A 21,192-nucleotide genomic window follows, 5' to 3' on the forward strand; every position below is an offset into this window, starting at 1 on the left:
TGTATGCTCGTAGAGGAATGTAACTTAAATAAGAATATGACGAAATACTGGCATGGAAAAGAGAAAATTTATCCTCCAATCATGAAAAACGAAATTCTTTGGAAAAAATAGCGAATGATTTATTTATACAAAATATTTTTGACAGGTGACAATATAATTCAGTATTCGACTATAAACAATGTTCTATCCATGATTAATTAGATTATACACTAACCAAAAAAGTATCTTTAATCCTCGTAAATATTACAGTGAATAAATTTGTGTTTCTAATAATTCTAAAAAAAATGTTTATAATTGTATCTAAGATAAATAAGAAACTACATAAATATCTCAGTGAGTAGATCTGTATTTTTAATTAAAATAAAAAGAATTTCTACATTTGCAGTACTATCTACGATTTTAATAAAATTCTACATTAACCAAAAAATACTTATAAATTTTATAAACATTATAGCGTGTAAATTCGTATATTTAATAACAATAAAACGAGTTCTATATTTATAATTCTGTTTATGGCTAATAAAATTTTACTACTTACAATTAACACGTTTAAATTCTATAAATATTATAGTATGTAGATTTGTATTTTTAATAGCAATAAAGAAATAATAAATTCACTGCAACGGGAACAAAATACAGTTAACTATAATATTACTACCAGTAATTATAATAGTAAATAGATACAAATAAATGGAAAGAAGAAATTTAATAAATATGTTTCGAGTAAATTTCACCAAGAAATTGGCCATTGGAGAAATGCGAAGAAGTCCATCAGTCTCTGCGAACCGGAAGTATTGATTAATCAAGGAGTAGCTTCCCACGAAATTTCATTGCGAATAGACGCAGATATAATCAAGATATTGCCTCTCAAAGAGATCGCAGAGACGACTGTTTGGCAAATAAGTAAAATCTTATTTACCACTTATCATATTTAAAGTAGCAGCAAGTACTACAAGTGTTTTGGTATCAAACATATTATCTTATGGACATCTAGATATTAAGTAACAAGTTAGAAATATGGTAATCACGAGTGAATATTTCTTAAGAATTTTCCTGTAGCTACTTGAGATTCTGCTAAGCTAACAAAATTATTTCTTGACTCGTCTATGCAAAACACTACAAGGCGGCAGCACCGTCGTTGTCTCTATGATTAGTGGTAGAGTTGCACCATCTATGATTCAACGACCATATATTTAAATATTAACAGTCAATTTGCTATTTTCTTTCTGTCATTTTCGTGTAACAAACACGTTTTATGTCAGTCAAATAGATATATTTTTAAAGTTAAATGTGTGCAAATTTCTATTCCGCTGAATTTTTCGTCATGATCCAAGTGTTTTACTAGATAAGACACTAGACTTACCAAACTAATTAAAGTGACTGATTGTAGATTGTTCTGTTCTTTCAATTTTGAAAAATATTTAAACAATTGCTTTTGAGAAGAGTAATACAAACTTTTATTCAGATTTGTTAGCAATATATGTATTTATTTATTTTTATTGTACCATTTTAATTATAGATTTTACAATTTTTCAATTCCAACTTGAGAAAGAAATTTTTAAAATACGAATAATATCTTTATTTTGAAGTCAATTATATGTAAAAATGTCAATTACTTATGAATTGATGCAATTTAACTTTTATAAAGTCTTAATCATTGGGTCTTTTTATTAAACATAACTATCAGTTGAGTAGATTAAACAAAAGTTTCAAATAATATTAAAGAAAAAGGCAATTCATAATTTTGTAGAATATTATTCTTGCATGAGGTTCTACTGACAATCAACTGTCATTTTAAATTTTAAACATTTATCATTGACGTATGTACTACGTTCAGTATACCTTATCTGATTACCCCAAAGTTTACTAGTCGAAAGAAAATGTTTATTATTTCTTAAGTTTAGAATATTGAATTATTTTGAATGTACCATTAAGTTCATTTATTTTCATCAATTTACTATTTTAATATGTAACAATTTAATATTTCAACAAATAATAAATAATATAATAAATAAACATAATATAATCTTTTTCTGAGGATTAGGACTCGAATGTTGCGTAGATTTAGACATGATAGGATAGGTAGGATATGAATAAGGATAACATGAAATGTCCTCGAATTTTCATATATTCCTTCCACTGGACACTGCTGTATTCCCATCGACTGAAGACATTTGATGGAACATTCCCTTGCTCAAAATTTCTGTATATAAAAGCATAATTAAGGACAGAGCAGCACATTCTTACTAATCAAAGTCAAGACTTGGACATGATAAGATTAATAAGCCCGGCATAATTAGTCAAGAACAAGATTATTAAAACGTAATATAATTAGTCAAAGATGAAGTTATTAAAACACAATGTAGTTAGCCAAGGACAAGATTATTAAAACACTATCACTTTGGACTTTCTCGGTATACTGAACTCCATAAATATTTATAATTTGATTCCAAATTTGAAATTTCCTGTTCTACATCTGTTCCATATTACAATCTATACTATAAACATATTACAGTGTACTACGTTATAATTTGTAATAATAAACCCCATTTCAATAGACAGTAAAGTAGTCGTTTTTTGAAATTTTGAATAAAGAAATGCAAATTACCGAAACCTTAAAACTCCATAAAACAAGTTATCGATTTTCTTTTAATACTTAAACGAACATTACAAATAGATAATTCTAATATTAAGTCGAAAACGTATGTATTTATGTGGGTGTGAACCAAAATCTTCTATAAATCGCTAAAATAATGCAACAATACAAACTTCCAAAAATTGCAAAGCTTCAAATAAATATAAAAATTTGAAATAAATAAATAATACCAGATACTCGAAATTCGAATTCTACACAAGTTTCGGGAGAATCCACATACACACACACACACATACACACACACGCATATCACCACCACCACCACCAGCACACAAAGGACAAAATTACGACAACCGCTTTGATTAGGTCACAAACGTGAAGTCGAAGTAAGAAAAGAAATCGAAATGCCAGAAGGAGGACAGACAGAGGGCAGCACGAGCGATTGAACAGGCGCTTCCCTTTATATTTCCAGAGGAATTGCAGTTCAAATAAAAGAAGATTCCAAATTCCTGAAACTCGAAATCTACTCAACTTTCGACAGATTTCGATCACCCACATACGTACACACACATACATACACTAATGCACAAAGGACAAAATTACGAGAACGGCTTTGATTAGCCCACAAACGCGAGGTCGAACGAAGAAACGAGATCGAAAAGCTGGAACGAGGACAGGCAGAGGGCAGGACGAGCGGTTGAACAGGCACTTCCCTCTATTTTTCCAGAAGAAACGAGTGTGTCTGAAGGTTCATTTGTTACACGGCGGGACGTTTAAAACGGTTAATTTTTACGGCCACGATTTTTGCTTTGCCCCCGTGTTCGTTCCTCGCATTGCGTCCCTGGTCGCCGTTTTAATGCGAATTTATTCCTCAGAGTTAATTACGCGACACTAATTTTTGCTCAACTTCGTTCGCTCGTACAACCGAGTCCGGTCATCCAACTTCCGCTCCCAACTTTCCCACGGGTTCGCCTTAAACTTCTTTTCATGCCCCTTCTCTCTGGCCCCTCTCCCGTTCTCTCTCTTCCTCTCACCGTTTCTCGTTCTGTCAAAGAAAAGACTTTTCACGGTCCTTCTTACGAAATTTTAAGATTCGCCAAAGATTTACGGGATTGGCCAATTAGCCGACCGGCTAGCAATTTTTTCTCTGTCGCTCGGGCTAACTCTCTCACAGGCCCGTTTCTCGTGAACTTTCCCGCTGAATTAATCCGTACGTAAGAATTATGAAATTATTGCTTCCCGGAAGTTTGTTAAGAGAAAAGTCCGGAGTAGTTGGACCAGAGATTTCGCCCGGAATTCCTTTGCTGCAGTTCGTTCTTGGCAAAGGGAACACGTCCTTCGACCTTTCTCCGTCAGTGAGTGGCTGACGCGAGATATTGGATCGTGTCTTTCGTTATTCAATGCTCTTTATGACGATAATACGTGATTTCGCGACGTGGGTAATGCGTACACTGTGAATCTGTACTATTGTAACTGTTAATCCTTGAAATACCGTTTCTGGTATTCCGTTCATCCTTTCGTTTAGGACAGACTGTGTATCTAAATGTGAAGGCTCTGAAATTTTACAAGTACCAGTGTTGCGGCCCTAGGACCGCAATGTCCCAGGTCAAATGGAAGACTGTTTTATGTTCTTATTGTCAGCGTCCCTTGACGTCTATACACTCATTGTCATCTAAGCCATCACTTGGGTAAACAGTAACAAGCAACAATATACCACCCTTAAGACGACAGGCACAAGGACACAGATTGTTTAAACAACCACCACCACCGAAAGACGCTGGAGCTAGCACACACCTCCAATATTATTCGCAACCAATCAGTAGACAGACGAAGCTTATAAAACCACCGACAGAGCAGTCACGAAGAGAGTTCTCCTAAAATACAGTCCACTTAACACTTCGAAGCTAGACAGAACCTTCCTCAAAGAACCGTCCGTCACTAATCGTCGCCAACTAAGATCGACATAGTGACGATATACACTTTCCTCTCTTTGAATCGAGCCTTTTAATAAATTAGAAAAGCTAAGTGGAAACTGACAGCGCATATTATTGTCTAATAAATTCTTTATACGCAAAACGGTGACCGAGCACCATTTTTACAGTATTTAAGTACTTTCCTTATTACTAAAAAATGTAAATTAATATAATGTCACCGCAAAATTAGTATCAGCATAGTACTGTCGTTAACAAAAACAAGTATACGTATCATACATAGTCGCCAACTAAGATCGACCTAGTGACGATATACAGTAATTTTGGGACAGCCGTAACTTTGTAAGGAGAAATCGTATGACAACAATTGTGGGGTCAATATATAGGTCAGATACTGTACTTTCGTGTCTCTGGATTTCTGTTTTATTTCTGGATTGAGTTTTCGCTTAAATATTTTTATAGTGGGAAAGAAAGACAATTTTTTATTAGAAAAATGGTAAGAATTCAAACCCTGGTTGTACTCTCGTAAAATTTTTTTTGGAGTCCAAATTACTATGAATTGGACACCTGAAGTGTACAGTTTACAGAAATTGCACAAATGTAATTCAACGATTTTTTTTCAGAAAGTTATGACTGTTAAAATATTAACTTGGTATAGATCTAGCTTCACTTTTCACTGTATGTACAGGGTTCAATTTTGTTATCAAAAAACCAATGAAAAATCGTAAATGATAGGATATCAACGAATCTTCAAAATAACGATATTTAATTTTTCGTTAAATTTGCTATGTTATCGAAGACAGAAAATATCAATTTGCAAATGACAAAAATAATCGAAGTTGTCGCATTAGATGACCCACCCTGTATATAATTGTGTAATAACATTATGTATACATGTGTGTATATGTGTGTGTCTGAAATTTGAAATCTAATCATTTCTGTCATTATGGTGTTATATGTTTAGTATTATACAGTATTACTGAAATTTACAAAAATTCGAGAAATGGAATTAATCACTTTAGCCTAAATGAAAATGTCACAAGGACAATTGTTTCATCTTAGGATAACCTTAGACAGATTTGCGAAGATTGCATTCAAATTTTTAAATACCCTATTTTATTTTAATACCAAATTTTTAATACCCTATGTTCAAATTTTTAAATACCCTATTTTATTTTAATTCCAATTTTAATAATAAATTTTTAATACCCTATATGTTTTATTAGATTGTAGTAAACAACATTGAAATGTTTTGTATTCAGACATAGTATTATTATAGCATTAATAATATGACTCTAAGCTATATCAATATAATATATAATTTGTTATACATAGTATATGTCAATATACTAATATCAAGAGGTGGAAATTTAAACAGATTCTTAATAATATAACCGAGTATTCATAACGATTGATATCGATTTTTATTACAGTTCTATTGCACGTGATTACTGTACACCGTATTCACTAAGACCTATCAACATTCACAATATCACATATAGTTAGTTTCGAGGGTTGCCAACACGTTGTGGTTCTTTAAGGCGCGAAGTATGAATTGAATATATTTCAACAGTATAAAATTTTCTTTACGTATATAGTGAAGTTATATATTTTATATATTATTGTTGTCTATTATTGCACACACACACCCACACACACATATATATATTACACTGCTTCCGTTTCTTTATTTAATTCAGAATATGTTATCTTGAACGAATGATTCTGAAAAATTCCATAAATCTTTAAATTAAATATACATAATTACACAATACATATGAAAATAGTGTCAAGAAAAATTCACAAATTTAATTTGTGATTGTACAGATCAATTTTATATCACGTCAAACTATTTAAAATTACAATTTATTATACTTGTTAAAAACACATCCTTTAAACGTAACTAAATAATATATTTTTCAGAGATTTTAAATTTTAAATTCTAAATTTTATTCTTGATTTTGAAATATAGATACGAAAAGAATTCGTTTAACGTATTATAATCTAAGGAATATCATTTTATTTTTATTTGATATTTAGTCAATTTTGTTGTTGGTTAAATCGATGCCAAAGTTCTTAGTCGAACAATAGCTCCACAATGAATAATTACAAATTAGCTCGGTTGACGTGCTGCACTTAGGTAATGTTTCGACGCGTCTCTTCTACGGTCATTTGTCTTTATTCACCACGACAGAATCAATGGAACGAACTCGCTAAAGTAATGCTCCCGTAACAATGCACACAGCGGAGACATATATCTTACGTGCAATTGAAAATAATCACGCCTCGTTTAATTTTTTACAATCAACGATACATTTCACCTTATCCGACATAAGTTTTTATCAGGGGCACCGTTTTCATTTCACATTGACTCTGACGTCGATATACTTGCTATCCTAGAAGTATAGTATAATAATACTGTATATCGTCAATAGGTCGACCTCAATTCGCGACGGTTAAAGACGAACCAAATTTCTTGAAGAACGTTGTGTTTATAGTGGACTGTATTTTATGTAGTAGTTCCGGATAACTCTTCTGAACTCTTCGAATGTTATTTGCTGACTGACTGGTACTGACCTAACTAACTTGTGCGATGCACGATCTTTCGGAGCACATGGTTTCCAAAGGGAAATCGGTTTTCCCATTGGTGGTTGACAGGACCGAGAGTGGGCCCTCGGTCCGCGAATCAGATGCCCCCAAAGAAGGGAGGACCGTCTTCCGCCACCAGGTCTGCCGGTGGAGGAAGCCTCTCCCTCAAAGGGGGTTGCTGGTAGGCCACCCGCGCATTCGTGATCCTTCCTGAAGGACCCGTTACTTTATGGCCCCGAAAGTCGCGACATCGCACATGGCCTGGTCCCTTTCTTTGCAGGCCTATTGTCAGCCAAATCCTAAGTGCTGTTGCCTGCTTTCTAACATTAATGGCTAAAGAATGCCTCGTGTCCTGTGACCCGAGGGAAATAAAGAATTGTTTGATAATGCATTGAAAATGAAGATAGAAAGAACACGGAACTTGAACTAAAGCAGCAATTAGAATCTGGCTGCCAGAAGACCCTAACAGTCTTCTGGGTCTATTCTAAACAAAGGGCCGAATGAAATACTAGCACGACATTCCAAGGTTTAACAAATACTGTTACGTTATATTTTATATTTTGCATTAGATTTTGTATTTAATATTTTATATTTAATTCTGGATTTTCTATTCTGCATTTAATAGTTTGTATTTACCATTTGGTATTCAATATTATATATTACATACTTATAATTCATATTTAATGTTAAATATTTTACATTTTCTATTCTACAATTTCTATTTAATATCTAATATTTAACATTTCATATTTCACACTTAATATTTTATATTTTACATTTTATATTGCATATTTTGTATTTTATATTTTATATTTTCAATTTATATTCAAAAATTGGTTAACACTATAAACAAGATAGATTTTTGCAATGCTGAATCCAGTATTTTATTAATTTTCGAAGTAAAAATTCATTATGTAGTCTAGAGTAGCAATTGGAACCAATAACAATTATCCAAATGCGTCAATAAATTATTAATTACATTAATATTCGAAGCAAAGAGGATCAACGTAACCACTGTATTGTTTTCGACAACCTGAAATATGTATTTATAACAATCTACACCATAAGTGACTGCAATTTACATTCAGTGTGTCACAGGGATATCAGTATTCCTACCATAGCTAGTTTCATGTAATCACCATTCACTCAGCAAACTAATTTCAAAATTTATACCAATGGGAATATTGACTAAAAGCTCATATTAACTTCGCTTTCAATTAATCTAAACTTCAAAATTAAAGTAAATGGTCAAAAATTTAATATTACAAAGCTAATACTTGACTATATATTCCTTTAATATCATAGGAATTTTTATATAAATTAAAATATTGATATTACTACATTATTATGTAATAATTATTACACAAATGTGTGAATATTATATTATAGTTTTGGTTTTTCTCTCGTTATAATGCACCTTTCTGTATTTCGAAGCTTGTATCGTAAGAAAATAGCAATCATTTGAAGTACATAGTTCCAGATATACTACTTTTCTGATTCACTATACTTGTAGATCGAGCCCTAAGTGTTTTGCAGTCTCGTGATAAATAAAGTTCTACAGTGTACTTCTGTTTAACTCAAATTCTCATTCCGAGTGAAATGTACTGTTTGCTGTGATTCCATTTAAATTCCCTCGTATTTTAAGAGTATCAGGTCTCTTATGAATGTGTTGTGTTACAACTAGTTGGTCTATGATTTCATGAAGAAGGTATTGCGTTTCCAATTAAAGTGTCTTCTAAAAATGTGTGCTCTTGGTGGCTTGACTGAATTTAAATCATTCTGAAGCTTTCTCCACGTGAATAATGAGTATAGTTTAAGGAAAAATTTTTTAATTATGCTACAATTAATTACAAGTAGGTTTGACCAATAGAGTTTATGTAGCTCTAACTAAAAGCTATCTTATTGCTCTAAAATTTCTTCAAAATCAATGAATACGCATTGTTTATTAACATTTGAGTCTTGTCTCTATTTAAACTGATCAGAAGCCTGAAGTGTTAGTAGTGGATATTATATTTAAACGAAAATATTAAATATTTATTGAATAATATTATAGTACAGGGTAAAAATTATATTATAGTTTACTATCAATTAGTTCTGAATTGCAACTGACCTATCCAACTACTCTCTCATTTACTCTCTTTTCTTTCATACCATTTCATATATATCATTTAATTTTATATCTATATATATATATATTAAAAATCTATCAAACACTGCAACATAACTTAGTGTTGGAGATATTAGATAGAAAATATTTATAAAAATTCTATGGTGATTATATTTTAACCCTTTGCACTCGACGACTTTTTGACTAGAGAAGAGTAGAAATTCAAAGATTCTCTAAACAGATTTACTAAAAATGTAAAGATACTTTTTTCAGCAGTAAATAAAGAATTGTATAATAATAGAATTGTAGAATTATTTGACTTCGAAACATCACACACTGTTACATTACATTAAATTTGATATATTAATTAATATCGATTTTCCAAATTTTATGAAATGGTGACCTCTTGAGTTTATACTTTATTTAATACAAACCATAGTTATTTCGGAAATCAGAGCAACTTATTTGGGAAAAATATATATTTCATATTTATAATGCATCAATAAATATATTAATAAATAAATTAATGACGTATATGAAATGTGCAATATATATTTTAACAATATTAACAATATTATTTTCTACTTTAACTATGATAATTATTGATTGTAATAATTTAATTTATTATAACTATTATGATGAACTAATATAGCAAGGAAGAATTCGATTTTTGTTAATTTTTCCAATATGACTCGTTATTATTGTACGAGAAATGTGTAATGCTTAAACATTTTGATTAAATTTTCAATGCTTCTCTGTATTATTTGACAGGTATTATATAGAATGGAATAATAATTTTGTACCACAATTCTTTCATTCCACGCATACTCCATCCACACATTCTTTCTTACAGATATCATTCATTTTTATATTAATAAATATACATATTAAAAATCTACGTCAACCATTACCACATGAAGAATATTTGAGAAATATTTGTACAATTCTTAATTACTATACTGACGTAACAGAGAGAGCAGAACCGATATCGTCAATGAAAATCAGCACCTTTTACTAAAAATTCGGCGTCCTTTTATATCTCAGTTCAAAAACTATAGCGTTTCGTACAAGATAATATAGTTGCCCTAAAAATCTCCCAAATGCCTCCCTATAAAAAAGAGACTGCATGCATTACACGATATGCTTCTCCAAAACACGTAAGCTTTGCATAAAACATTTTCTCATGGAACCTATGCTTTAAAAGCTATAAAGGTGAACAAGTTACCTAAACCACCCTGTGTTCATTTACCAACCACTCCTTTCCTTCCAAGTAAACCTACAAATTACGTAATTGCGCCGGAAAACGTTGCATGTCACGTGCACTCATTTTCGAAATAATACCACAATCGGTCAAAAGATCTGTAAAATAAAAGAAAGACTCAAAAAACGCAGAAAAATGGGAAAAGGGAAAATATTGAAAAATTCACAACACATATGTACCATCGTAGGCTTAAGGACCCCAAACGGGAAAGGGCCAAGAAAGAGAAAGCGAGAGAAAGTGAATAGACAAGACAAAAATTAGACCCATCGAGTATTAGGTCGAAAGAAGTCATGAAGAGAGTCGTTTAGAGTTGTTTTATGTTGTCTTCTCTTCTTACAAATATGTTTAATCAACAATGTGTACTTTTTAATGAAGAATTTCTAGGCTTGCAATGCTAGCCTTAGAAATTGCTTGTTCACGTGTAGACTTTTCGTTGGATTAATTTTTATTTCGTTGACTTGTATCCAGTATGTCAATTCGCATAAGTAGTTTTGCAGAGTTAGGGTTGTAGTTCCAATGTTTCCATTGAACTGATACGGTTACAATTAAAATTCTAAACGTTAAAATTCCTCATTAATTATGCAAGATCAGCCATCAAAAAATTTAACAGATACTAACAAATATGACAGACGTGACAGATAATTTAACAGATACTCACAAATGTGGCAGATGTAACGGATAATTTAACTAATTTAACCAATTTAACAGACACTAACATCGGCTGTAGAAGGTAATTTAACAGATACGAGAGACAATTTAAAAGATATAAGAAGATCAAATTTGGAAGAGGTATAACAGCTGTGAAACGTTTCGCAAGAATTGGAGGAACCCTTGTCGGAACGAAGCTGGGCTGGCGAAAAATCGGAAGAAACTGGCAAGCCACGTTAGCAGCGAAAATATTCCTGATCTCCTATTTCGATTCTGCCTGAAGCACCGGTATCTCTTCCATAAAGAAATTCCCATAGCTCAGGAACGGTGCACGTGTAACAACGGCGATAAGCAGAGTCTGGCCATTGTGTACGCGGTTATCGATTCGCGGAGTCTCTCTTCTTTGCTGCCGGATATCATGCATTTTCAAGGTCTGAGATACTTTCCCTGGAGAGGGAAACGCGTGATCGCGTGTACGCAGACACGCGGGGAGAACGGGTGCAGGGTGTGCATTTTTCAGAAAGCTCCGAACCATTTCGGCCCGCACCGACCGGCCATTTTGGTGGCCTGGAGCGCGACAGACGGCCGGAGGAGCGAAGGAGACGGAGAAGATGGCGGAAAAGAACGTCTCGTCTCTTTTGGCTGCTTCCTTGGAAGGGAGACAGGGGCGAACAGAGTTGAAGAGGGTCGAACCGGGTTGCAGACGAGGGCGATGATACGTGCGTGGAATAGCCTCGGTGTTTTCAACTCCTCGGAGATTTCGTTTACCAAGCAAAGGCCGCCTTCTCTTTACCCTCTGCCTCCTCTATCTCTTCTTCTCGCGTCTTTCTTCCTCGTTTTCAAACATCTTTGATTTCTTTGAATCCGACGTCGTTTCTGATAATTCTGCCCCCCCTTTTTCCACCGATACGTGACCAAGTTTGAATTACGAGCGTTAGGACAATGCTGTTTTTGGCCTGCTGCAGGTGTACTGGTGCTTGGGGTGCGGGTAAGTGGACGTGTGAGGCTGAGGAAACTTTTATTTCCACTTCTTTTGCTATATCCAATCATACTTGTGCAGTTTTGATTTGGTCGAGATAGAAAAGATCGTACCACTTCGATCTCGATTATTCACACTGGGCATTGTTAACCTTTTGCGCTCGACGATTTTTTGGCTAAAGAGGGGTACGAGTTGAAAAATTTTCTTCCATATGGCTGATGATATTTTTTGAGCAGTAAATAAGAAATCGTATAATAATTAAGAAATAGAATTATTAGAGAAGAGTAGAAATTCAAAGATTCTTTACTAAAAAACTGACGATACTTTTTTGAGCAGTAAATAAAGAATTGTGATTAAATTTGATATATTAATTAATATCGAGCTTCGAAGTTTTATCAAATGACCTACAGGCACCTCTCGAGTACAAAGGGTTAAATGCAAATTATGCACAGGGTGTCCTTCGAAGATATGTTCAACTAGGCACATGGTGAGTCTTTTATAAGAAGTATAAAACGAATAACCTTCTTGTTATAGGATAACTGTTTATTTTTTTGTCAGATATATATACTGTGTGAATGGGAATGAGGTAGAATAAATGAAACTAATTTGCGATGATATAAATATAACATTAAACTAAAAAGTGCAGGCTCTATTAACAATTACCTGATTATTATTTAGCAATTACCTGATTAGTATACCATCTTTAAATGTAATGTAATCATACTGCAATGTATAGTTCAAGACCTAAAGTAACCATCACTCATTGTCAGTAAACACGTATTTTTAATATAAATAACAAAACCATTATTCTAAAAATAAAATAACAACATAATCTATCTCAGAATATAAAGAGTATTAAAAAATTCGCAAATCATTACTTCGTTTATTAGAAATCATAAATAAACGTAAATAATAAAACCATTACTCAAAAAATAAAATAACAACATAATCTATCTCAGAATATAAAGAGTATTAAAAAATTCGCAAATCATTACTTCGTTTATTAGAAATCATAAATAAACGTAAATAATAAAACCATTACTCAAAAAATAAAATAACAACATAATCTATCTCAGAATATAAAGAGTATTAAAAAATTCGCAAATCATTACTTCGTTTATTAGAAATCATAAATAAACGTAAATAATAAAACCATTACTCAAAAAATAAAATAACAACATAATCTATCTCGGAATACAAAGATTATTAAAAAATTCGCAAATCATTTCTTCGTTTCTTAGCTATGATAAACAAACGTAAATAATAAAAGCATTATTCTAAAAATAAAATAACAACATAACCTATCTCAGAATACAAAGAGTATTAAATAATTCGCAAATCATTCGTTTCTTAGCTATCATAAATAAACGTACGTAAATTTCATTTTACCATGAATATATTAATTAAAATTAAACAAAATTCTTTCAACGAAATTTTAATTGTTTTAACAATAACGTATATTGTTCCCTGCTTCCGAAAAACTTCAACCCTTTCGTCGACCCTTGGAAAGATACGACAATCTTAAGATATCATCCCTGGAATGATTTATCGCGGTATTTAATCATCCCCAATAACCCCTGCACTATACTCTGGGGTTTCGTTTTGTTTTTTACGTCCAACAGCCGGATGCTTTCTTCTCCACCTCTTTTCGCGGTTTCCAGCTTCAGACGGCGTGCATTTTTGGCTGCTTTCTTGAGGATCCAGTCCAAGCCGCGGTGCCTAACGACCCTTTACTTCGTGTTTTTCCTTTTGCCAAGTAATTAAGAACGATCGAAAAAAGGTCTGTTAAGCGAAACGCGACGCGCGAGACGTAGAAATTGCATGTAAGTATTCAGACCGTAGAAATGCCTTTCGTTTGATTTTATTTTCCGTACTGTCTCGATAAATTCGTATTCACACCGTGTGACTGGGATGTGACCTGTCTTTTAGGTTATAATTACCATTTCAGAATACAGAGATAAATGCATTTGTATTCCATATCTAACAGACACATTTCATTTAATTATTGTGATTTGTAGTATTTCAATATCGTCATTCGTAAATGTATATATATAAATTAATATTTATTATTGTTTTATTAATAATATTACCTGTTGCACCGCGTGGATGTAGATGAGCTCCACGCGGAGGGGGCAGCGTTGGTATACTTGTGTTGCCCCTTTTCTCAGTGTGCCGAATCTTTACGAGACACTGAGCACTTAGGTGTTGTAATAAAGCGCACTTTGTCTTGGTTGTATTTACACTTTATTATATTAGAAATCATAAATAAACGTAAATAATAAAACCATTACTCAAAAAATAAAATAACAACATAATCTATCTCAGAATATAAAGAGTATTAAAAAATTCGCAAATCATTACTTCGTTTATTAGAAATCATAAATAAACGTAAATAATAAAACCATTACTCAAAAAATAAAATAACAACATAATCTATCTCAGAATATAAAGAGTATTAAAAAATTCGCAAATCATTACTTCGTTTATTAGAAATCATAAATAAACGTAAATAATAAAACCATTACTCAAAAAATAAAATAACAACATAATCTATCTCAGAATATAAAGAGTATTAAAAAATTCGCAAATCATTACTTCGTTTATTAGAAATCATAAATAAACGTAAATAATAAAACCATTACTCAAAAAATAAAATAACAACATAATCTATCTCAGAATATAAAGAGTATTAAAAAATTCGCAAATCATTACTTCGTTTATTAGAAATCATAAATAAACGTAAATAATAAAACCATTACTCAAAAAATAAAATAACAACATAATCTATCTCAGAATATAAAGAGTATTAAAAAATTCGCAAATCATTACTTCGTTTATTAGAAATCATAAATAAACGTAAATAATAAAACCATTACTCAAAAAATAAAATAACAACATAATCTATCTCAGAATATAAAGAGTATTAAAAAATTCGCAAATCATTACTTCGTTTATTAGAAATCATAAATAAACGTAAATAATAAAACCATTACTCAAAAAATAAAATAACAACATAATCTATCTCAGAATATAAAGAGTATTAAAAAATTCGCAAATCATTACTTCGTTTATTAGAAATCATAAATAAACGTAAATAATAAAACCATTACTCAAAAAATAAAATAACAACATAATCTATCTCAGAATATAAAGAGTATTAAAAAATTCGCAAATCATTACTTCGTTTATTAGAAATCATAAATAAACGTAAATAATAAAACCATTACTCAAAAAATAAAATAACAACATAATCTATCTCAGAATATAAAGAGTATTAAAAAATTCGCAAATCATTACTTCGTTTATTAGAAATCATAAATAAACGTAAATAATAAAACCATTACTCAAAAAATAAAATAACAACATAATCTATCTCAGAATATAAAGAGTATTAAAAAATTCGCAAATCATTACTTCGTTTATTAGAAATCATAAATAAACGTAAATAATAAAACCATTACTCAAAAAATAAAATAACAACATAATCTATCTCAGAATATAAAGAGTATTAAAAAATTCGCAAATCATTACTTCGTTTATTAGAAATCATAAATAAACGTAAATAATAAAACCATTACTCAAAAAATAAAATAACAACATAATCTATCTCAGAATATAAAGAGTATTAAAAAATTCGCAAATCATTACTTCGTTTATTAGAAATCATAAATAAACGTAAATAATAAAACCATTACTCAAAAAATAAAATAACAACATAATCTATCTCAGAATATAAAGAGTATTAAAAAATTCGCAAATCATTACTTCGTTTATTAGAAATCATAAATAAACGTAAATAATAAAACCATTACTCAAAAAATAAAATAACAACATAATCTATCTCAGAATATAAAGAGTATTAAAAAATTCGCAAATCATTACTTCGTTTATTAGAAATCATAAATAAACGTAAATAATAAAACCATTACTCAAAAAATAAAATAACAACATAATCTATCTCAGAATATAAAGAGTATTAAAAAATTCGCAAATCATTACTTCGTTTATTAGAAATCATAAATAAACGTAAATAATAAAACCATTACTCAAAAAATAAAATAACAACATAATCTATCTCAGAATATAAAGAGTATTAAAAAATTCGCAAATCATTACTTCGTTTATTAGAAATCATAAATAAACGTAAATAATAAAACCATTACTCAAAAAATAAAATAACAACATAATCTATCTCAGAATATAAAGAGTATTAAAAAATTCGCAAATCATTACTTCGTTTATTAGAAATCATAAATAAACGTAAATAATAAAACCATTACTCAAAAAATAAAATAACAACATAATCTATCTCAGAATATAAAGAGTATTAAAAAATTCGCAAATCATTACTTCGTTTATTAGAAATCATAAATAAACGTAAATAATAAAACCATTACTCAAAAAATAAAATAACAACATAATCTATCTCAGAATATAAAGAGTATTAAAAAATTCGCAAATCATTACTTCGTTTATTAGAAATCATAAATAAACGTAAATAATAAAACCATTACTCAAAAAATAAAATAACAACATAATCTATCTCAGAATATAAAGAGTATTAAAAAATTCGCAAATCATTACTTCGTTTATTAGAAATCATAAATAAACGTAAATAATAAAACCATTACTCAAAAAATAAAATAACAACATAATCTATCTCAGAATATAAAGAGTATTAAAAAATTCGCAAATCATTACTTCGTTTATTAGAAATCATAAATAAACGTAAATAATAAAACCATTACTCAAAAAATAAAATAACAACATAATCTATCTCAGAATATAAAGAGTATTAAAAAATTCGCAAATCATTACTTCGTTTATTAGAAATCATAAATAAACGTAAATAATAAAACCATTACTCAAAAAATAAAATAACAACATAATCTATCTCAGAATATAAAGAGTATTAAAAAATTCGCAAATCATTACTTCGTTTATTAGAAATCATAAATAAACGTAAATAATAAAACCATTACTCAAAAAATAAAATAACAACATAATCTATCTCAGAATATAAAGAGTATTAAAAAATTCGCAAATCATTACTTCGTTTATTAGAAATCATAAATAAACGTAAATAATAAAACCATTACTCAAAAAATAAAATAACAACATAATCTATCTCAGAATATAAAGAGTATTAAAAAATTCGCAAATCATTACTTCGTTTATTAGAAATCATAAATAAACGTAAATAATAAAACCATTACTCAAAAAATAAAATAACAACATAATCTATCTCAGAATATAAAGAGTATTAAAAAATTCGCAAATCATTACTTCGTTTATTAGAAATCATAAATAAACGTAAATAATAAAACCATTACTCAAAAAATAAAATAACAACATAATCTATCTCAGAATATAAAGAGTATTAAAAAATTCGCAAATCATTACTTCGTTTATTAGAAATCATAAATAAACGTAAATAATAAAACCATTACTCAAAAAATAAAATAACAACATAATCTATCTCAGAATATAAAGAGTATTAAAAAATTCGCAAATCATTACTTCGTTTATTAGAAATCATAAATAAACGTAAATAATAAAACCATTACTCAAAAAATAAAATAACAACATAATCTATCTCAGAATATAAAGAGTATTAAAAAATTCGCAAATCATTACTTCGTTTATTAGAAATCATAAATAAACGTAAATAATAAAACCATTACTCAAAAAATAAAATAACAACATAATCTATCTCAGAATATAAAGAGTATTAAAAAATTCGCAAATCATTACTTCGTTTATTAGAAATCATAAATAAACGTAAATAATAAAACCATTACTCAAAAAATAAAATAACAACATAATCTATCTCAGAATATAAAGAGTATTAAAAAATTCGCAAATCATTACTTCGTTTATTAGAAATCATAAATAAACGTAAATAATAAAACCATTACTCAAAAAATAAAATAACAACATAATCTATCTCAGAATATAAAGAGTATTAAAAAATTCGCAAATCATTACTTCGTTTATTAGAAATCATAAATAAACGTAAATAATAAAACCATTACTCAAAAAATAAAATAACAACATAATCTATCTCAGAATATAAAGAGTATTAAAAAATTCGCAAATCATTACTTCGTTTATTAGAAATCATAAATAAACGTAAATAATAAAACCATTACTCAAAAAATAAAATAACAACATAATCTATCTCAGAATATAAAGAGTATTAAAAAATTCGCAAATCATTACTTCGTTTATTAGAAATCATAAATAAACGTAAATAATAAAACCATTACTCAAAAAATAAAATAACAACATAATCTATCTCAGAATATAAAGAGTATTAAAAAATTCGCAAATCATTACTTCGTTTATTAGAAATCATAAATAAACGTAAATAATAAAACCATTACTCAAAAAATAAAATAACAACATAATCTATCTCAGAATATAAAGAGTATTAAAAAATTCGCAAATCATTACTTCGTTTATTAGAAATCATAAATAAACGTAAATAATAAAACCATTACTCAAAAAATAAAATAACAACATAATCTATCTCAGAATATAAAGAGTATTAAAAAATTCGCAAATCATTACTTCGTTTATTAGAAATCATAAATAAACGTAAATAATAAAACCATTACTCAAAAAATAAAATAACAACATAATCTATCTCAGAATATAAAGAGTATTAAAAAATTCGCAAATCATTACTTCGTTTATTAGAAATCATAAATAAACGTAAATAATAAAACCATTACTCAAAAAATAAAATAACAACATAATCTATCTCAGAATATAAAGAGTATTAAAAAATTCGCAAATCATTACTTCGTTTATTAGAAATCATAAATAAACGTAAATAATAAAACCATTACTCAAAAGATAAAATAACAACATAATCTATCTCGGAATACAAAGATTATTAAAAAATTCGCAAATCATTTCTTCGTTTCTTAGCTATGATAAACAAACGTAAATAATAAAAGCATTATTCTAAAAATAAAATAACAACATAACCTATCTCAGAATACAAAGAGTATTAAATAATTCGCAAATCATTCGTTTCTTAGCTATCATAAATAAACGTACGTAAATTTCATTTTACCATGAATATATTAATTAAAATTAAACAAAATTCTTTCAACGAAATTTTAATTGTTTTAACAATAACGTATATTGTTCCCTGCTTCCGAAAAACTTCAACCCTTTCGTCGACCCTTGGAAAGATACGACAATCTTAAGATATCATCCCTGGAATGATTTATCGCGGTATTTAATCATCCCCAATAACCCCTGCACTATACTCTGGGGTTTCGTTTTGTTTTTTACGTCCAACAGCCGGATGCTTTCTTCTCCACCTCTTTTCGCGGTTTCCAGCTTCAGACGGCGTGCATTTTTGGCTGCTTTCTTGAGGATCCAGTCCAAGCCGCGGTGCCTAACGACCCTTTACTTCGTGTTTTTCCTTTTGCCAAGTAATTAAGAACGATCGAAAAAAGGTCTGTTAAGCGAAACGCGACGCGCGAGACGTAGAAATTGCATGTAAGTATTCAGACCGTAGAAATGCCTTTCGTTTGATTTTATTTTCCGTACTGTCTCGATAAATTCGTATTCACACCGTGTGACTGGGATGTGACCTGTCTTTTAGGTTATAATTACCATTTCAGAATACAGAGATAAATGCATTTGTATTCCATATCTAACAGACACATTTCATTTAATTATTGTGATTTGTAGTATTTCAATATCGTCATTCGTAAATGTATATATATAAATTAATATTTATTATTGTTTTATTAATAATATTACCTGTTGCACCGCGTGGATGTAGATGAGCTCCACGCGGAGGGGGCAGCGTTGGTATACTTGTGTTGCCCCTTTTCTCAGTGTGCCGAATCTTTACGAGACACTGAGCACTTAGGTGTTGTAATAAAGCGCACTTTGTCTTGGTTGTATTTACACTTTATTCCACGATTATGATTCGTTTATGTGTGATTGGTGTGCGTGCTGTATCGTCTCCGCCTCTGCCGTTTTTCGTCTTGTCTTTCGTCTTCCGTTTTCTGTCTTCTCGTTTTCTCCCAACTACCGTCTTACGTCTTCGACTCCTCGATACCGTCTAACGTCTTCGAGTTCTAGTTCACGTCTGATGTGTCTTGTCTGAACTCCAAAACCGACTGATGTTTTTCTGTGCGAATTCTCGCTAACGTCATCTGATGTGCTCTGTTTGATTTCTCCAAACCGTCTTATGTCTTCGACCTCTCACGATCGTCCGATGTCTTGTTTTATAATTTGTTGATCCTCAAGAAGGACGGCGAGGTGCGTCTTCCAAGTATTATTGCCGTCGCAACATTACCGATAAAACTAATAACTGATACTACTACTGGTAAAAAGACTTCGACTGAATACAGTAACAGATTATTTCAAATTAACCACTTGCGGTGGCAAGAAATTCAAAGACGCCTGTGCCAGAACGGTCCAGTGTTTCTGTAACAATTGCCTAACGACGTGTGTACCACGTCGTTGGCGATTCTGTGACAAAAGCATTACGACGTGCGTGACACGTCTTTCCAGGGCAAGTGGTTAATGTTATTCTTTTAGGCAAATGCGTTGGGATATTAACCTCTTGACATACAAATAAAACCGAATTCGATGTGTCCGAAGAATACTATTTAACACTAGAATTACCAACCCAGTGAAAATGACTGGTCCCAGAATTTTCCTTTTTGCAATCACCAAACACATACACCTGCTTTAAGAATAAAATTGGTATCAACTCTTATCGCTGAAATTACTATAATCTGTGCACGTTATAGTCAGGTACCCATTAAAGATCGGTAGTTCTAGTGTTAACACTTTGACTGTCACGAAATCACATGTTTCGCTCAGGACGTCATGAAAGTATTTTTATTATTCAAAGCATATAAAGATAACTGATCATCAATGACCACCATAACGTCACAGGAGAAACCGTGGTCGATCACTGCCGCGTCGCGTCGCGATCGAAATTCTCGTATTTCCGACGGGTTGTAAGGCCGTCTCGCGACTACGACACGTGTTGTCCGCCAAATTAATATTGGGCAACTGTTTAAGTATGCGAGCGCAAAA

Source organism: Eufriesea mexicana, unplaced genomic scaffold (assembly GCF_001483705.2).
Source record: "Eufriesea mexicana isolate 0111107269 unplaced genomic scaffold, ASM148370v2 scaffold2467, whole genome shotgun sequence".
In the NCBI taxonomy this organism is placed as follows: Eukaryota; Metazoa; Arthropoda; class Insecta; order Hymenoptera; family Apidae; genus Eufriesea; species Eufriesea mexicana.